This window comes from Columba livia, chromosome 19 (genome assembly GCF_036013475.1).
Source record: "Columba livia isolate bColLiv1 breed racing homer chromosome 19, bColLiv1.pat.W.v2, whole genome shotgun sequence".
Lineage (NCBI taxonomy): Eukaryota > Metazoa > Chordata > Aves > Columbiformes > Columbidae > Columba > Columba livia.
In genome coordinates, this window is record NC_088620.1 from 11735834 (window position 1) to 11755772 (window position 19939).

The following is a 19939-nucleotide window of genomic DNA, read 5'->3' on the forward strand; positions in this document are numbered from 1 at the left end:
AGGAAGCTGTAACTACCTTGGTGTTTCCTTCTCCCCGTAGTCGCACTTCTGGTTCTGTCTGTCAAGTTGTGCCCCTCTCCCGCACCAGGTGCTGATTGTGGGGCTCAGGGTGAGGGGGGGCAGGGAGGGCGGGGGGGTCCATGGGCTTCAATAAGTTTTGTTTGGGGTTTTTGAATCGCCTCTGTTGACACGTCGTATAAAATCTGATTGCTGCAGTGCTAGTGAATGAAGAAGAGGATGAGCAGCAGACTGCAGAAATTGTTTGGCTTTTGGTTTATTGAAAAATTATGATTTAACTCACAAAGGAATAAGATCTTGCAGTGGTCTTCTAATACCCAGTGACAGCTCTTTAATGTACTGGTTTGGAACTTTGAGATGATATTGGGTATGAAGCGGCTGTTCCATTGTGGAATAGTGCAGGAGTAAACTCTTACATTTCAGCATTCCTGGCAGATCTGCAGCTTGATAAAGACCTCAGGCTGTTTGGTTTAATCAGACTTTTGTAGATCCCACCTTCACTGCTCAAAGCACGGGCTGCCCATGTGTTTTCTGATGTTGTCACTGCTTTCTGAACAAAGACGGCAGAGGCAGCAGCTCTGCTGGTGGTGTCTGTTTGATTGAAACATGGGTATCTACAGGAACTTTAACCTGAAAGCTCAGAAAGCTGTGGTCGGTGGTATATCTTTGTAATGTTTGTAGATCCTTCTGCAGATATTCTTATGCCAACGAGCACGGAACGTTTGTGAGTGTGACCTGCCGTGCAGTTAGAAGGAAGAAAGATGTGTGAGCTGCAGCAGCAGGAAGGCTGCAGCCGTGTAGCCGCGGGTGCAAACGGCACGAAACGGGCTGCAGCGGCGGAGCCCTCGGTCCCGGGCCGTCCCGGGCAGGCGCAGCCCGAGCGCTCCCGGCCCCGCTGCCGCTGACCCGCCGGGGCCGGGGCCGCGCTGCGGGCGGACAGCGCCGCTCTGCGGCCGCCGGCGGCTCCGGGCCGGGAGGGGGGGCGGGGCCCGGTGGTGGGCGCGGACGGGATTGGCTCCTGCGCGGGCTGGGCGGGGCCACGCTGCAGAAGCGCGCGGGCCGAGGAGCGTGTGCCGGCGGTGCGGCGGCGGGAGCAGCGCGCGAGGAGCGGCGGGGCCGGCGGTGAGCGAGGGGCGGGCGGACAGCGGGGAGACTGGACGGGGCCGCCCCGGTCCCGGCTGAGGGGGGAGGCTGGAGGGGGAGGGACGGGCTGGGTTCGGCAGGAGGAAGGCGAGGGGCAGCCAGCCGCAAGAGCGCGGCCCCGGGCCGGGCCGAGAAAGAGGCAAGGGGGAAACACGCGGGCGGCTGTGAGGGAAGGGAGCCCCGGGCTGAGCGCTGCGCGGGGCTCGGGCGGGGCCGTGGGGCGGAGGGGGGAGCCCGCGGTGCCGCAGGGCAGAGGGAGGAAAGCGAGCGGGAGGGGGCAGAGCCGGGTCGGGAGCGGCGCAGGCGGGGCCGAGGCCGCCGTGGGGGCGCCAGGGGGCGCGAGGGGCGGGGGCGGTGCTGCCGCGGGGAGGGGCCGGGAACGGGGGGAGCGGCGGGAGCGGCGGAGGAGCCTGAGGGCGGGACGGCGCGGAAGGAGCTTGGGCGGGAAAGGCTGAGGGACCTCAGGGAGGGGGTGACATCGGGGAGGCCTTGGCGGGAAAGGCTGAGGGAGCTCAGGGAGGAGATGGCGTCGGGGAGGCTGCAGTGGGCAATGCTGAGGTAGCTCAGGACGGGATGGCACTAAGGTGTGGTTTCAAAGGGAAATGCTGAGGTACCTTGAGGAATGGACGCTGGGCTGGGAACTATGAACACATCAGATTGGTTAAGAGAGTGTTCATGACAGAAATTTGTGCAGTGAAGTATTCCAGCAAAGAGAGGGAGAAGAGCCAAACTTAGATCAGGCCTCCTAGGACGCCTGCAGGTTTGGGGACAGGGATGACAAGGTTGTTAATCCGGTCCTAACTGTTTCTTTCTCTGTCCCTCTCTTGCAGCACCTGACTGAATGGAGGAGCAAGTGGACGGGAAGTTCCTGAGCCACACACAGATCACATTTATTACTCTCGCCCTCAGAGACCCGGAGATCCAAACCGTTCGCATGGTGCCTTGAAGCAGCCTGTGCTCATGCGCTTCTCCCAGGGAGAAGCCGGAATGGCAGTGACTGGCCACGTTAAGCCACAGGGTGCACACTCTGCAGCTGTCAAGCCCAGCTCTGCATCAGCTCACACCTGTGATTTTGCGCCGCACACGCGGATTTGAGTTGTCGCTGGTTGTTGCAGCGTTTGGCTTTGGTGAGGACAGCGTGTGTTTATCAGCAGTTGGTGTAGGTGGAATCTTGAGGAGAAAGCGATATTTCCGTGCCAGAACTGGTTGGTGTTTGCATGGTATTGTGGCGGTTGTTCCCGCAGGCGATGAGTGCTGGAGTGTTATTGCAGGAAAGGGGATTTTGGAGGCTTGTCTGTGAGATGCACTAGAGGCAGCAGTTGAAAGCGAAAGGCTGAGATTTGGAGAGTTTGTCGGTGTGTTTTGGGCGGTTGTCAGTTGAAGAGTTGGCTGTTTGCAGGTGAGGTGTAGGGCAGAGGGTGAAGCTGACTTTGCCTGGGCGGCGCAACTGGCTGGGTGTGCAGAGCTGAGGAGAGCGGGCTGCTGCGGGTGACCCTAAAGCTGGAGAACCAGCCGGCAGGTCCAGAGGCTCCCGCTGCCGGGCAGGGCCGTGCAGGCCAGTGCCCTGGGGCACAGCGACGTGACCCTCCGCAAGTACCAAAGAGCAGGTGAGGACCGTGGGCATTTGTACTGAGCTGTGACATCTCTAACCTGTGACATTGGGGTCCAGCCTGAGCAGGGCATGTGCGGAAGCTGTGCTGCAGGGAGGGCAGAGCTGAGGGGAAGGGCTGTGCGAGGGGCTGGTGCCAAGGCAAGGTGGGCGCGCTGTGGGGTGTGGGGAGGTGTCAGCCCCGGACTCAGCCCCTGTCTGACTGTAGTGCCCTTGGGCTGGTGTAGCTCAGTCCTCCGTGTGTTTCTCTTTAGGTGGAGCAGCGTGCAAAGGAAAAGCAAGGAAGGAGGTGAACCCATGAGGAAGAGTGATGGATAAAGAGGGTTGGAGCGCACCTGCCAGTCAAGAGGGATCAAGAAAGAAGACACCGGTGGTGGAACTGCAGGTCAGGAGAGCTCAAGGAGGGAGAAAGGTGACTGTGGCCGTATGGGTTTACCTAGCTCACACACCAATGAAAACAGTTTGGATAATAAAAGAAATGTATGCAAAACCAATAATGAAAGGCAGAGAATGTTTATATGCTATGTATGGGGTAGACCTCAAGGTATATTTCTTCCTACAATGAAGGAGAATTCGCAATGGTAATTAACTGAAGATGCGAATTTCCAGATTGCATTGGCAACATACACAGGGAACATATCAGTTTATTACCCTCAACATAAACTGTGGGCTGAAATTGGTAATTTACCGTTGTACGGCAAATGCTGCTGTCAGCAACGACCAGTAAGTGACAAGACTGTATTTACTGATGCCTCTGGTCGCTCACGTAAAGTTGTAATTACATGGCTAAACTCAGATACCCAGTGTTGCAAACACAAGGTAGAAAAAGAGACCAAGGGTCAAACAAGTTCTTGAGCTGACAGCTGTTAGGATCGCTTTGAGGTGTTCTGTAACAAACCTTTGAATGTTGTAACTGGCTCATATTGTGCAGCTGGCATACTTAACGACCTGGAAGCTTCTTTTCTTAAGGAAGAGGATAATCCTCTTTTGATGGCTGAATTGAGAATGCTATGGTTTCTAATAAATCATAGACATCATGGTTATTATGCAATGCACACCCGCTCTCGCACTGCCCTTCCAGGACCTCTTGCAGAAGGCAATAGGAGGGCCGATGCACAAGCTGTGCTGCTCACTGTGCCTAAAGCCTTGGAGCAAGCTAAATTATCACATAAATTTTTTCACCAGAGTGCAAAGGCGTTAAAACGATAATTTCAAATTACAGTGGATCAGGCCAGGAGCGTTCTTATGTCCTGCCCTGATTGCCAACAGTTGGCACCCGTGCCATCCACAGAGGGTGTTAATCCAGGAGGGATTACTGCCAATGAAATACAGCCAACTGATGTAACGCATTGTTTTGAATTGGGTGAATACGTACATGTTTCTGTAGACGCTCATTCCAGATTTCTCGATGCTGCTGCTCGTGTTGGTGAAAGAGCGCGAGACGTCTGTAATACTTACTGGTTAACATGTTTTGCTGTTTGAGGAGTTCCACGATATGTAAAACCAGAGCAAAGCGGAACGCACACTCGATTAGAGGAGCGATCCCCCAGCGCGCTGTAATAAAAGTGCCTGCTTTTTAACACTTTCAAAACAGTGTTAAAGAGTCTGTTTGCCAACTTTTTGGTATCATTTTCTGGCAACGAGGATGGGATAATCTGCCTGACCTCCCGTGGATCCCAGGATCTCTGGGACCTTGTGCCGGCACCGGGGAATTCGTGGAAGGGACCACAGATCCTCGGACCAGCTCGGACGCGGGTAAAACCCCATCAATGAGATAAGGCACTTTCGTTGTCTGGTTGGGTTGGCACGCTGCCTGCGCGAGACGTGGGCGACACCAGCGCGTTGGGTCTGCGCATTCGCGTCTGCGCATTTTGGTAAACTGGGGAACTTAAAAAAAGAAAGAAAGAAAAAATAAGAGAAAAATGAGAAAACAAGAAATAAAAGAGAAAAACGAGGGAACAGTAATTTGATAAAGGTACTTTTCGTGATTTTGCTGTTTGTGCCTTAGCAATTGTATAATTGTTTGTGTCTTTAGTGGTTTGTTGTTGTTGTTACTTGTGTCTTGGGTGATTTTATAGTCCAGTATTTACGGTTCACGAATCGTCTGTTATTGTGATTGTGAAGTAGGTAGTGGACAATCGACAGGAGAATTCGGGAGAAATCCCCCCAGGCTGTATTTTCTGACATTGGAAAAGGATCGTGTGCTGTTCAACAGGGAGTCAAACAGGGAGAATCTGATTGAATATTGTAATTAATGGCGGCCACTGTAAATAATATTAATATGCTGCACAGGTCTAGGTGGGTATACTTTGAGATGTGTAGTATAGTAATGTGCTATGTGTAATATATAGTAAGATATATAATTTAAATCATATATTGCCTATTACATAAGGCATATTACACAATACATAATGTTATGTATACATTTTCTTCATCCCCTTCAGATCCATTTGTTTTGAAAAAGGATAATCAGGGAAAGAAATGGAAACCAGTAAAAGGTTTATTGAAGAACAGCTATTGGTGTAGAATACACAGAGAACATGAGATCAAAATTGTCCCTCGGTCAGTCCAGGGTGGGATCCTGATATCCTTATATCGGGGGACAGGCTGCATTGGTCTGGACAGTGCATTTTATACGGGATTAGACACGCTGTGCCTAAAGCTGTAAATACGCCAAAACCTTTTGAGATTAAACAGGATCATGAGCAATCTCCCACTGAGTTTTTACGCCGTCTTAAACCAACAGCTCAGTAATATATTAATATAGGTCCTGACTTGGAGAACAGAGAATGAGAATTCGTAGTTGGCTGGGAGCTCATTATTCTGTGTTAAACACTATGCAGGGAATATTAAGTAGTGATTCTGTAACAGTTACGGGTGCCACAAAAATTGCAAAACACGGCCCTTTAACCCGCTGCTTAGAATGTTTGTATGTGGAGTCGGGTACTTATTGATTGTGTGCCATGTGTCTTGTGCACAATGAATGGTTGAAAAAAGCTTTAATGGTGCAGTGGCTGTGCAGTTACACGCTGCTATGGCTGTAATTGTTAAACAAAGAAGGAGAGATGTGGCAGGGTTGTGACATCAGGCCTGTGAGAAACTGCAAGAGTCACAGCGTGAGAACAAGGGCTGGTGGAACAACACAAGCAGCAAGGACTGTGTGGGACATGATCCATCGGGGACAGAGGGACTGATACGGGATTGGTACATCAGGGACAGAGGGACTGATATGGGATTGGTACATCAGGGACAGAGGTACCTGATGTGTCAAATACAAACCTGAGTTTGTATTAAATGTCTCTCTACATCTTAAAGAGTGTCTGTGCCTCATCTGCTACACCCCTTTATCTGTTTCCCTAATTACGACTTAGACTGTATTTACCATTGTAAAAATAAAGCTTTCCCCCCTATTTTTTGTCATGTAATTAGAATTAATATTGGATATTGGAGCCCGTCCTAGCTAAACTGGAAAAAAGACAGCAGCCATGTGTATCTTTAAATAAAGACTAAATCAAGTCTGCTAGCTCATTATCTTTAAGTGTTTTACTGTGATCACCTCCCTCCCAAGGTTTTGTGTCTGTTGTATCAAGGCCTGACACTTGCGGCCACAGTGGATGAATCACCATGGGCACAACACCAGGAACCTGCCTGTTTGTGTCCAGGATATCCACTCCAGCAGACACTGTTACTAGAAGAGCACATCATTAAACTGAAAAACCATCTAATTGTGTCATTATGCACATTCACTGCTCTTTTTTCTTCTTTATACCTGTGGTAGGTTTTTAAAATTAAACAGTTTGAAAAGGGTTTCTGGTTTGGCTCTGCACACGGAGCCTGATTTTCCTTCTCTAGGGCCTTTCACCCGGTTCACCGCACTCGTGTGATCATTGCGCTGCACGTGGGCAAAATCAGCTGTGCCCTGTGTTTCTCCTGTAAAACAGTAAGAATGCTAATATAATCGTGCCAGGAACTGCCTTCACAGGGAATATTTGAAGGAACCCACTGCTAATGTATTTTTAATTGGTACTTGCATTATGGATTAGATGCAACAAAAATCCATACTTTCTTTTATCCTTTACTATACAGGAGGTGGTTGAACTTTTCTATAGCAGATTCGATCACTTGTTGTAAAGCAATGAAATAAATAACTTAGGCTTTTTCTATGGATATACAACATTTAATCCAATTCCTTAATTGTATTCCTTAAACATGTGTTCATTAGAGCATAAGCAAAACAGCGCTGGGTGCGCGGGGGATTCGCTCCGCCCAACACGCACGCTTAAATACAGTAAATACAGTAAGGTGTTACATATTCATAATGACCCCAGGAATGCCTGTACATATCCATAACCTTTCCCGATTCTCATTAAAATGAGTCTCAGAGAACCATTTCCATAGTCTCCTCCTTGACCCTCCCCTGTTCTGCCTGCGCAGTGTCACTTGGTGGCTTTGAGGAGGCGTATCTATGGTCTCTATGGGGCCCTATGGTCTCTATGGGGCTCTGTGGTCTCTATGGGACTCTATTGTTTCTGTGGTCTCTATGGGTCTTCATGGGACTCTACAGATCTCTATGGTCTTTATGGGCTCTATGGTCTCTATGGGTCTCCCAAGATGCCAAGTCGACCGAAACCAGACTGCCCCCCCTTTTGCTGTAAATCTTGGCAGTCTTGTCTCCTCCGGGTTACAGCTGGTGCTGTAAAACTTCTGATCTCGGCATTCGATGAGGTTCTGATTTTTCTTAACACAACTGGCTACATACAGCTCTAAACTAGATACTCATTATGTGGCTTCAAGTGTTAGTTTGTTAGTAGGCCCTTATTATGTGGTTGGTTAACCCTGAAAATGTTAGCTACCTCTATCAATATAACCTCATAAACAAGTTTCAGAACTTTTTACATAGAACTTAACCACCTTTTCCTTTTTCCAGGTTCAGAGCCCGAGCCTCCTTTGGTTGTATCTGTAAACATTAAACATCTCAGCGCGAACCACAACTGCATTTCTCACAGACAGAAGTGCCTGAACTCCACAGCTTGCCTGGCAGTGCAGAGAGCAGGAAGTGTGGTAAGTCCTGGGCCCTTGGGGACATTTCACCCTGTTTTGTGTCCCAGTCCCTCCCTGCTCCCTCCTCTTTCCTACTGTGCCCTTCTTCCTCTTCATCTCTTCTCCCTCTGTCCCTCTGCTGCTTCCTCACCTATTCCTCCACCCTTCTGAATCTCTGTGCAGGGTTTCTCATATCTCCCTCTCCGTCTCCACCCCTCTGTGTTCTCACCATCCCTGGTTTCTCTTTGTCTTCATTCTTGTCTGTTGCTCTGTCCTGCTCCGTGCCCCATCATTTCTCACTGTATCCCTCTGTCCTGCTCCCTGCGCCTATTCCTGCCCCTCTTCTTTTTAACTCCCTCTCCATCTTGCTGCCCACCCCAGGATTTTTTCCCAACCTCTATCCTGCCCCCAACCCTTATTGTTCTTTCTCCTGCTCCCTCTCTGTCTTTCTGCCTGTCTTCCCTTTCCCTGCTGCTTCTTTCTCCATCTCTGCCCCTTTTCCTTCTTGATGTCTTTCTGTCCTGTTTGTCTTTCTGTCTTCCTTGCCTGTTCCCGGCCCCATCCCCTCTCACTATATCTCCCCTGTCCAGCTGGCTCTGCCTTTTCTTTGTCTTCTCTTCCTCTTTCCTGCTCCTCAGCCCTCTTTTCCTCTTCCTCCAGCTCATTGCTGCATGTTTTCCGTTTCCAGTATCTTCATTTTGATCTGAACTTTGCTTTGTTTCTCAGTCCCTTTGTTTTGTTCCCTCCCTTTTTGTCTCTCCATCTGTACATCCCCCTCCCTGTCTTTCTCTACCCCCTTCCTGCTTCTCCTCCTCCCGACTCCCCATCCCTCTGTCCTGCTCCTCAGCCCTGCTCTTTCTTCCTCCCTGTCTCATCACGGCTCCTTGTCCCTTTTTGCCTTGATCTCTACATCTTTTTTCCTGTGTGTTTCTTTCTCTCTGGGCTCCTCTGTCTTCTCTCTTGTCTCATTTGTCTCTTTCTAGTCCTCTGTCCTTCTCCCCAGCAGCTTCAACTGAATGACCAGGTGTCTGTGCACTCTGGTGTTTCCTCATGCCTGCCCTGGGGAAGATCTGTGTCTGTAGGGCTGGGGATCATTTAGGAGCTGTTCTCCTTGTGCAGACGGCAGAGCCGGGTGCAGTTGTGGCAGAGGTTGTTCTCAGCTGCTGCTCTGTGCAGCTTGGTTCAAGAGCCAGCTGGGGGCTTCTTTGGAAGGGAGGTTTCTTGTTCTGTGCTTACTGCTCCTCGGGACCCTGCACAGGAGCGCTGTTGGGGTCTGCAGGGACGGGTGGGACCTGCTGTGATTCCTGGTGAATGTGAACTCAACTTGTCCTGATGGCCTCGAATGAAACCAGACTGACTGTAGATGGTTTTCTTCCCAGATCCCATTCCAACCTCCGTGCTCAGTGCTAAAGAACAAGAGATCTTGTGCTCTTTTCCAGATGTCAGTGGCCGCAAATCAGCTGAGAACATCCTGCCTTAGGTAACGGGCAGGTGGTCTGTGATCAGGGGTGTGGACTTGAATGGCCGTGCTTTCATGAACGTTTTCTGGTCTTGCCATTTCACAGCCCTTCCTTCTCCTGGAAATTTAAGACAGCATTTCTTATCCTGAGGTTCAGACGGGAGTTGGACTTACTGTTGAACAGATGATATAATGTGCTCCCTGAGGAGCACATCTTGCTTTTTTGTTGTTGTTTTCCAACACCGTCTGAACTTTGGTCAGCAAGAGGAAGAGTGGTGACAGAGTCTGTTATCTGAGAGTAACGTGTTCCTGTACCTTTCCCGTCGTTCTGTGGTGAAGGATTCCTTCCCTTGCAGAGAGGACTGCAAGACCCGCTCCTGCCAGGTTGGACTTTGCCTCCAAACGTGGCGCAGCCTCTTCCATTGTGACATCAGCCACTGCCACTGACGTCACAAAGCAGCATGAGCGCTGAGGTCGGCACAGCAGGGGATAAGACCAGGGGTCTCCCTGCGCCTCGGTCACTCTCGATCTTGAGAGAACTGAGATCGCAGAGTTTTTGGCTCACTCCTGAGCGAGCGAGATGCTTGTTACCTTCACCTCAGCAGGTACCCAGAGACATCCAGAGATGGCTGAACGTCTGAACTGGTATGTTGGGAATATTTTCTGCTCCCTTCCCCAGGTGTGTTTTCCACCTTGTCAGCTGGGGTGGGTGGATGGTGGAAAGGAGAGGAACACGAGGGCAGCCTGAGAGCTGGGTCTGGAGCTGCTGGAAGGCAGCAGCCATCTTTCGGTCTCTTCATGAAATTGAGGGCTGGGCCCAGAAGCCTTTGATCTCTGCAGAATGAGGGACAGGTCCATTTTGGATGGGACAGAGAGAGTCCCAGGGGTGGCCCAGACACAGCCTGCCGCAGTAATTGTGAGAACTCAGCTCCGTCCTGTATTGTGCTCTGCAGGGTGGGTTCTGTCCCTGAGCCTGCTTGGTTTTCCTCTCCACAGGGACCAGAAGGACACCAGCGTGTCCTCTGTTGGCCGTGGGTCTGACTTGTGTTCCTGACAGAGGAGGTTTCCTTGGGAAACCTGGTCAGCTCCTCACCAGGGCTCTGCCTTAAGAAAGGGGCTCAAAGTCCTCAGAGGGGTGCAAGGAGTTCTCTAGGAGAACAAAAGGGATTGTTTATTCCTGATGAGTGTCGCTGTGAGCCTGTTGAGAGCCTCCTGGAACAGACAGGAGGAATTTCCCCCTTGCAGAGCGGTGTGTATTGTGTCTTGGCAGATCAGGCTCAGGGCAGCAGGGCCCAGACAACGGAGTTTCTTTGGTGCTTCCTTGGTTGCCCGTTGCTTGCCAGCACGCATTGACATTTAGCCCTCCCTCCCTCTTTCCAGTCTGCATTTGTCTGCTGTTCTGCCAAGAGAAGGGCCAGAGATAACCCGGCTGCTAAAGAAACGCTGCGAGAGGGGAGACACACACCCCCCGCCTGGCAGCTGTTGGACTGTAGGGGCACAGGCTGAACCTTCTCTTGAGAGGGTGGAGAACAGGATCAGCACAAGTGTCCATTGAATGCTGGGCAGGAGAAACAGGCGTTTGTTATGTCCTTCCATTTCCAGAGAACTCCTCTCCAGCCCCACAGACACGAAGTGTGGACAGAAGTCCTGTTGCAACTCCTGCTCTTAGTCTGGAGTCAATCTTGAGCCCTTTGTCCCTAAGGAAACAATCTTTGCCGTGACAAATCCCCCAGTGGTGCAGCTGGTGACACCTCCAGCAGTGACTGGAGCTGGTGCAGGACCAAGCCAATGCACACGGCAGGAACGCCAGGCTCAAGGGCTGAGTCCATGCTGCTGCTCTCCAGTCTGCTGCTGATCTGCACGGGAACCGCCAGCTTCACCAGCCTTTTCTTTATCTGCTCTGCAGGGAGATGAAGGCACTGAAGGCATCGACCCTGCTGCTGCTTCTCGGTCTCTTCTCTTTCGGTGAGTCTCTGCAGATCTCCGACCTGAGGACGGTGCTTTAGAAGGTACTCGGGGCTCCAGCCTGCCCTGTTCCGCTTCCCCCGCTGTGAGCAGAGGAGCTCAGCCAAGAGCAGGAAGTCCCCACAGAGCTGTGCCAGTCCCTGCTCCAGCGGGTTGGGTGTGGGTGAGGAGGGGCTGAATTGCCTTCCCCAGGAGGTCTGAGCCAGTTCTCTTCAGCCCAGGGAGAGGCCGTGGCTGAGCTCTCCTGCCCCAGGGGCTGAGAATCTTCTGCAGGACAAGGAGCACAGTCCAGGGCAGGGAACGTCCATCTATTGCGGAGCCCGTACACCATGATGGCCACTGTCAAAGGCAACAAGAGGAGAGACAACTACGGCACTTGGGAGAGACACTGAAAGGGGAGTGGGCAGCCCGAGGCATAGCCCAGCCTTAGACCAGGTTCTAAGCTCTGGTTTGTGTCTGACAGGTGTTTACCATGTGCGACAACTCGGCACCTAAACCCTCTGGAGCACTGCACCAGAGATAGGAGACCTCAGCGCAACCCTGTCCCTGCCCGTCCAGCTCCTTAAGCTCCAGGAACAGCTTTATCATCTGCAAAGGATGTGGCCAAGCGGGCTCTGCAGGAAGGACTGAAGCAGGCAAAGCTCCCAGGCGTTACCGGACGGGTAAGGGCACAAGGCAGAAGGATCTGCTCAAGGGTTTTATCCTCCATTCACATGTATGCTACTCCATTCCCTGTCACAGCCAACAGGCTGGTGCTGCTGGAACAAGTGCTGTCATGGCCACGCTTCCTTTTCCTGTTGCTCCACACTTCCTTATGGGGAAGAGAGAGCGTGATGGGAACGACAGCTGTCTGAGTCGGACCTTCCTCTGCGCCCAGATCTCGGGTCCTCCTCAAGGGAGGACTGGAAAGAAAGAACGGTCTCAGAGGTCTGTGGGACAGGATTTGGCTGGCCTCAGCAAAACTCCCAGCACTTGTCGGTTGGTGAGGGGAGATGTGCTGGAGCTTGTTGGTCGCAGGCCATGGGAAGGATGAAGGCAGGAACCTTACTTGGAGGGAATGGAGAGTGCTGACTCTATGTTGGTAGGGTTGTAAAGCAGTTGTCCTGTAGGAGAGGGACTCTTGTTCTTGCATGGGGAAGATTGCTTGAGTTGGGGTGGTGACTGTTTGAGAAGGTGTCTTGGCATTAGCCAATCTGTAAATGTCTAGTTTACAGTGTAGACCAATCACCTGTAACAAGGTAACAGAAACACCAATCAGCTCGAAGCACGTTGCTGAGGAAAAGTATAAATGTATGTGAAGTACACTAATAAAGCGGACATTTTGCTTGCATCAAACTGTGTCCCGTCTCTCAATCGCGGCAAATTGGTGACCCCGATGTGATCGTACAACGTGATTCTAGGGCTCAAGAACCACCTATCTGCGTGGCATGCTGTGAGTCCCACAGAACTTTGAATGAGCTGCTGAAAGGAAGCAGGAGCCGGCCGGCCTGAAATCCCTCCGGAGTAGAGAGGTGAGCTGTGGGAAACATGGGAAATCAAGCGTCTTCCCCAGAGAGACATATATGAGCTTATGAAAACTCTCCTTCAAAAGCATGGAAAGAATGTTTCTGGGCACGATCTCAAGCTGATGCTTAAATGGGTACAAGTGAAAATACCCACTGTAACTGCATCTACCATTTTTACGTGGGAACTTTGGGATGACGTGGGGGTGAAACTGTGGGATGCGGTAACAATGGGGAACGCCGAAGCACAGCGCATGCTCCCGTGGTGGAGAAGCATTTTTGAGACTTTGAAGGCCCAGGAAAAAAGTCGCAAAGACAAAGCAGAGAGGGAAGGAGACTCTCCTGCTGTACCTCCACTGTTATCGGTGGGTCAAAAACCCACCACGCTTTTGGAAGTGTGTGCCGCAGGGTACCCCCCAGAAGAGGACCCCTTTGATTTGGGGCCGATGGACCCTGCAAAGGAGCCAGACCTCTACCCCCCTGACCCACATGATGTGTGGGCTAACATAAGGCGCCAAGCCTTGAAGGAGGGAGAGCTGGAAATTGCTAGAACAATAGTGGCCCCTGTGATTTATCAGGGTCGGAGGGCACAGTGGGAAGCTTTATCTTTTCCGGTAGTTAAGGAGTTGCGCCGTACTGTTACTGAGCATGGACTTTCTTCCCCGTATTTTGCAAGCTTATTATCTTCTGGTTTTGACACTTAAGTTATGACTCCGCATGATTTAAAATCTTTAGCACAACTGTTGCTGACTCCGACACAGTACACTTTATGGGAAACGCATTGGAGGGGGCGGCTTCAAGCACTTCTCGTGACTTACGTAGGTCACAGCAATGCAGCTATAGCTGTGCTGACTATAGAACACCTTACAGGCACGGGCCAGCACTCTGATCCAGTAGCTCAGGCTCGCGATATCCCACGGGAAGCTCTTGAAGCAACTTGTGAAGAAGTGAAAAAAGCCTTTTTTAAGGTCTCTGACTTAAAGGCCACAAAAAGCCTTCACTATGATAACCCAGGAACCCCGAGAACCTTATATGCAGTTTATTGATAGATTGAAACAGGCTTTAGAGCGTCAGATAGATAATACAGAGGCGCAGGAAATTTTGTTGTTGAAACTGGCCGTTGAAAATGCTAATGTGGATTGCAAAAAGCTATTGAAATCTCTCCCAAATCCGAACCCCATACTGGTTGAAATGGTAGAAGCTTGTAATAGAATTGGTACTGTAGATCATAAATTTGAAGCTATGGCCGCTGCTTTCGCAGCCATGCGTGGCTCGGTGGGGCCAGGGAATTGTTATGGTTGCAGTAAACCTGGTCATCTAAAAAGAAACTGTTTAGCTGCCCACACTGGTGCCAGGCCCCAGGCTCCTGGGGTTTGCCCTAGACGCTGAAAAGGGTGCCGTTATGCTAATCAATGTCGGTCTAAGTGTGATTTCCAAGGTCAACCGATACAGGGAAACCGATCACGGAGCACGGGGCGGCGACGCGCGCAGACACAAGTACCGCAGCCGACGTTCCACCCCCCACGGAGGGAAGCAGCAGTGCCTCAAGTCTTCACCCAGCAATAGCAGGCAGCGCTGGATTGGACCTGGCAACCTCCCACACAGTAACGTTACTTGATCCTTCAGTTCATTTATTGTCAACAAATATCACAGGGCCCTTACCCCCTAAAACACAAGCGTTATTGTTAGGAAGATCATCCACAACATTGTCAGGTCTTTTTGTACTACCAGGGGTCATTGACTCTGACAGTACTGATGAAATTAAGATTATGGCACGGACCCCATTTCCCCTTGCACAGTACCAAAAGGCAGCCGTATAGCACAACTGATATTGATTCCCACAGGGATGGGCTCCCCAGTTCCTAGCCAGCCTCAACAAAGACGGGAAGGGTTTGGATCTACAGGGAACTCACAAATTTTATGGGTGCAGTCTGTTTCTCAGAAGCGACCTGTATGTCAATGTACCCTTATCCGCGGGAAACAGCAAGTTGTGTTAAATGGAATTATTGATACTGGAGCTGATGTTATGGTAATATCTCAGGCTAAATGGCCACCACAATGGCCTCTGGCTAATGTTTCCCAAGCACTGGCAGGAACTGGAGGAACTGGTAGCAGCCACCAGAGTTTGGAACTAATCCAAATTCAAGGTCCGGAAGGGCATATAGCCTCTGTCAAACCTTTTGTGTTGCCAGTTCCTATGATTCTATGGGGGCGTGATGTGTTGTCTCAGTGGGGAATGTCCATTCGGACCCATTTTTAGGTGGGGCCATTGAAGTGCGCGACACCCTAAAATTGACATGGAAAACTGATGCTCCTATTTGGGTAGATCAATGGCCCCTACCACTGGAAAAGCTTCGCTCTCTCCAAGAATTAGTTACGGAACAGTTAATGAAAGGGCATATTGTGCCTTCTACCAGTCCTTGGAACTCACACAAACTGGCAAGTGGCACTTGCTCCATGACCTTAGGAAAATTAATGACGCTATGGAAGACATGGGAGCCCTCCAACCAGGACTCCCGTCCCCCACTATGATTCCTCGAAATTGGCATTTGACTGTTATTGACCTTAAAGACTGTTTTTTTAATATCCCGCTGCATCCAGATGATGCCCCTAAATTCGCCTTTTCGGTTCCAAGCGTCAACATGCAAGCTCCGTTGCAAAGATACCAGTGGGTTGTGCTGCCACAAGGAATGAAGAATAGCCCCACAATATGTCAGTGGTATGTAGCTAAAGTACTTAGTCCGGTTAGGATCGTAATGCCTGGTGTCCTATTGTATCATTATATGGATGATATTCTAGTGGCCGCACAACATCACGAGGTCATGGAGGAAGCTGTGGCCCTTGTCACGGCTGCTGTTAACTCGGCAGGCCTCTGTATTGCGCCAGAGAAAATTCAGAAAATACCGCCATGGAAGTGCTTAGGTTGGCGCATAAGGGCTCAAACTATAGTTCCCCAGCCCTTACAAATACAGACAGACATAAGAAACTTGCATGATGTACAGAGATTGTTGGGAACAATTAATTGGGTCCGACCGCTGGTAGGAATTACTAATACAGACTTAAAGCCTTTATTTGAACTGCTAAAAGGAAGCACTGATTTATGTGCACCTCGCAGCCTCGGACCAGAAGCTATTGACTCCTTACAGAAAGTTGCCACAGCATTTACTCATAGGCAAGCGCATCGTTGGGCCCCTGAGTTGTCTTTTTATCTTATTATTCTGAATCCTGCCCAACAACTGTGTACTCAAAAACCCCACGCACTAATATTTCAATGGGACTCACAGAAATCAGCCCCACTGTTGATTATTGAATGGGTTTTCTTGCCAAATCAATCTACAAAAACTATCCTCACACAACATGAGATGTTTGCTTCTTTAATAATTAGAGCCAGACAATGCTTGTTAACCTTATCAGGAGCAGATTTTGCTTGTATCTGCTTACCTGTAACCACTTTATATTTACAGTGGCTTTATCAGCAGTCAGATGCCTTTTGCACTGCCTTAGCTGATTACATGGGTCAACTCACATCCCACCCACCTTTACATAAACTGCTTAATGTTGACTTCCACCTCATCTCTATATCGAAAAGAAGCTACCAGCCATTACAAGCCCTTACTGTGTTTACAGATGGGTTTGGGAAGTCACACAAATCAGTTATCCTATGGTGGGACAACCAGCAGGGCAATGGAACTCAGACATAGAGACCGTCTCCGGTTCTCCTCAGATAGTGGAACTGACTGCGGTTGTTCGAGTTTTTCGAAGGTGGTCCACACCACTTAACATTATTACTGACTCAGCTTATGTTGCAGGAATTGTTGAACGAGCTGAAGCATCTGTATTATGTGATGTTTTGCATTCTGACTTATTTGTTTTATTGCAGGAGCTTATTTTTCTTTTGGACTCGCGTTCTCATCCTTACTTTGTTATGCATGTCAGATCACACACTTCTCTACCTGGCTTTATTGCAGAAGGGAACCGACGAGCTGATTTGCTGACATTACCAGTGCAAGTATTACCGGATCGCATAGCGCAAGCTGAACTTAGCCATTCCTTTTTTCACCAGAATGCTGGAGGTCTCAAACGACAGTTTGGCCTTACTTCCCAACAAGCGGCTAATGTTATTGCTGTATGTCCCGACTGTCAGAAACACTCATTTCCGTCAATAGCAGGAGGAGTTAATCCTAGAGGACTGCAGAGCTTACAGTTACGGCAAATGGACATTACGCATTATCCGGAGTTTGGTAAATTGAAATATGTCCATTCCTCTATTGACACCTTTTCAGGTGCTTTGTTGGCTGCTTGTCACACAGGGGAGAAGACACGTGATGTTCAAAAACATTTGATGCGTGCTTTTGCCACCTTGGGTATACCCTCTCAAATAAAAACAGATAATGGCCCTGCGTATGTCTCGGCTGCTATAAAAACCTTTCTTGACTCCTGGGGTGTGACCCACATTACTGGCATCCCTCATTCCCCTACAGGTCAGTCCCTGATTGAACGCTCTCATCAGGCTTTGAAACGTTTATTACAACAACAGAAAGGGGGAGTGGGGACTGCCACCCCTGAGGAACGTCTACAGAAAGCTTTGTATGTTTTTAACTTTTTAAATTGTTCTTTGTTAGATAGCAACCCTCCGATAGTCCGACATTTTAATACGAATGCTTCACTTGAGGTGCGAGTTAAGGCCCCAGTATTGGTTTGTGATCCAGAAACAGGTAAAGTAATGGGACCGTATCCCCTTATCACATGGGGCAGAGGCTATGTTTGTGTTTCCACAGAGAAAGGCCCTCGATGGATTCCGGCAAAGAGTGTACAACCCTTCCGTGAATCCCTACCACAATCATCCAGAGAGAACTCCGATCACCCTCCAGACCAGCCTTTCGAGCAACAAACTGGTGAATCTCCTGAGGACACTGGTGTGACGGTTGCTTAGAAAAGGAAGTTGATGTAGCTGAAGTTTTGCTTGTCACAGGACACAAACCATTGGGGAGTAGTTGTTATTTACATGACTGTATAGATTGGGCCTATTTAGTGTCCAAAAGGGTGGAGGAGGTGTTAGTTTGTGATCTAGAGTGTAGTAAAACAAACCCGGTGCCCGATATATGGGCTGTTCTTAAACAAGATTGGGATCAGACGAAAGAAATGCAGAAAACAATTTGCATGGAAACTAAAGAAAGGCAGAAAGTTGCTTTTAGAATAATATTTCTTTCTATGATTACGCTAGAGGTTGCGCGAAGCCACCCGCTCTTATCTGTACTACCCCAGGTTAACGTGTGGGTAACGCTAGCAAATCTCACGGGACAAGACACCTTGTGTCTCGCTACTGCCTCTCCTAATAATCCCTTTTCTACATGCCTTGTAGGATTGCCATTGGATAAATGGCCCATACCTGATAAGGTGGGAAAAGCCTTTCCAACCTTGGCCCCCAATTTAACCAATAACTGGGATGCCTGGACCCCTTTTCTCCCGCATGCTGCTTTAGAGCCACAAGAAATTGAGTTGCTTGGATCAATAAAGGTGGATTTCTGTGTTAGGTTTAACTATACAGGAACAAACCAGTCTAAGGTATGGGATGTCTCTCCTGTCCATCCCGTTTTTAAAAATGCTACTACTTGGTGTAATTATACAGCAACGAACTTGTCTAGATCTAGCAATGCTCCGCTTTTATTACCATCAGGGATATTTCTTATTTGCGGGGATAGAGCATGGCCTGTTAACCCTTCTCATATAAGAGGAGGTCCGTGTAGCCTTGGGACGCCTTTCTGTCCTGACTCCTAATACATCCATGATTTTACAACACTGTCTTTCTCACGGAACAAAGCGTAGCATCCATGCATATACCCCCGATTGTGATGATAACGTGAAGTTTTGGTCTTTTAGCCAACGCGTTGTCGCCTCTCTTTTAACAGCTGGAGCTGCCGCTGCAAAAGCACTAGCAACATTAGATAAGCTTGGCTGCTGGCTTGCTAAACAAACGAACGCTACTAGCAATGCATTGTCTGGTCTTTTCTTAGATGTACATAGTGTTCACCATGCTACGTTACAAAATAGAGCTGCTATAGATTTTTTGCTTTTAGCGCAAGGCCACGGTTGTGAGGATTTTGAGGGCATGTGTTGTATGAATCTCTCTGACCACTCGGAATCAATTCATGCTAGTATTCAACAGCTTAAAGCTGGGGTCTCTAAGCTTCAACAAAATGATATTTGGGATTGGTTAGATAGGCTTTTTGAAGGATGTGGATTGTCAGGATGGTTAAGGAGTCTTGTGAAGTTGGTTGTATATGTTTTGGCAGTTTTTATTCTCCTGTTACTATTCTTGCCTTGTTTGTTGCAATGCCTACAAAAATTGATTTCGCGTTTTATGAAAAGAGTTCTTTGTCGTGGTTGAGACGGACAAGCGACATGGACCAAGTTCTTTCAAGATGAAAGTAATGGATGCCATTTATTGCTACAAGTGCATTTTTATACAATTCTACCAGTTCATGTGTCTTTTCACTATTGGTTACAAGTTACAGCACTAACATTTCGTTGGTTAATTTTCCTATCATCCATGTTATTCTTCTATCCCCTTCTTTCTCACGGGTACATCTCTCCTCTCTCCGGATACTCCTTTACTCCCATCCTTCTCAAGGGTAAATCTTAATATCTCAAGGCTGATCTCTACTCTCATATTTTCTGTCAAGGATTCCACAGACCCGCTGCAGTTTCCCACAATTCCCCCTTTTTTTTATTTGTGCTAAAAATGCTGCCCTCATTGTCCACTGCAGGGCCCTTTGCAGCAGAGAAAACATGCATGGCAACATTAGTAACACAACCACAACAATCATCAAAATGATCAGTCCTGTTTTCACTACTGATAACAACCATCCTAAAAACCATCAACCGCTAAGCAATTTATTTAACAAATCCTATCAAAATCTTCACACCCATGTCCTTGAGCTAATAACAAAAAATCTATTGTGGCCCTACTCTGCCATGTGGCATGTCTTACAGAATCTACATCTAAAAAAAATCCACTTAAAGCCTTTTAAGTTCTGTTAGTTTGCTTAACTAGCCAGCATCCTAATTTTCTAAAATGTTTAAAGCTTTTAGCTGTGCCAACACCAGATACAAGAGATCCTAAAACCCTTAACCTTGATCCCCAAAAATCTACTCTGTCATCACATTTTGACTTATATGCATGCAAAAAACGTTTTTCCCGTG

The 19939-nt window shown here is 48.9% G+C and overlaps 1 long non-coding RNA gene across 8 annotated transcripts; it reads left to right on the forward strand.

Annotated features, from left to right (window-relative positions):
• Positions 1 to 1071: 1071 nt before the first annotated feature.
• On the forward strand, positions 1072 to 19394 carry LOC135575875 (uncharacterized). Of its 8 annotated transcripts, none has more exons than XR_010467241.1 (6): positions 1072 to 1140; positions 1992 to 2768; positions 3025 to 3155; positions 7698 to 11234; positions 11698 to 11896; positions 12635 to 19394. It is a non-coding gene; the product is annotated as an uncharacterized LOC135575875 (long non-coding RNA). The 8 variants fall into 8 exon arrangements; XR_010467240.1 differs by lacking the exon at positions 12635 to 19394 and adding an exon at positions 11976 to 12569; XR_010467237.1 differs by lacking the exon at positions 12635 to 19394 and having other exon boundaries at positions 7698 to 9914; positions 11176 to 11234; positions 11698 to 12569.
• The last annotated feature ends 545 nt before the right edge of the window (positions 19395 to 19939 follow it).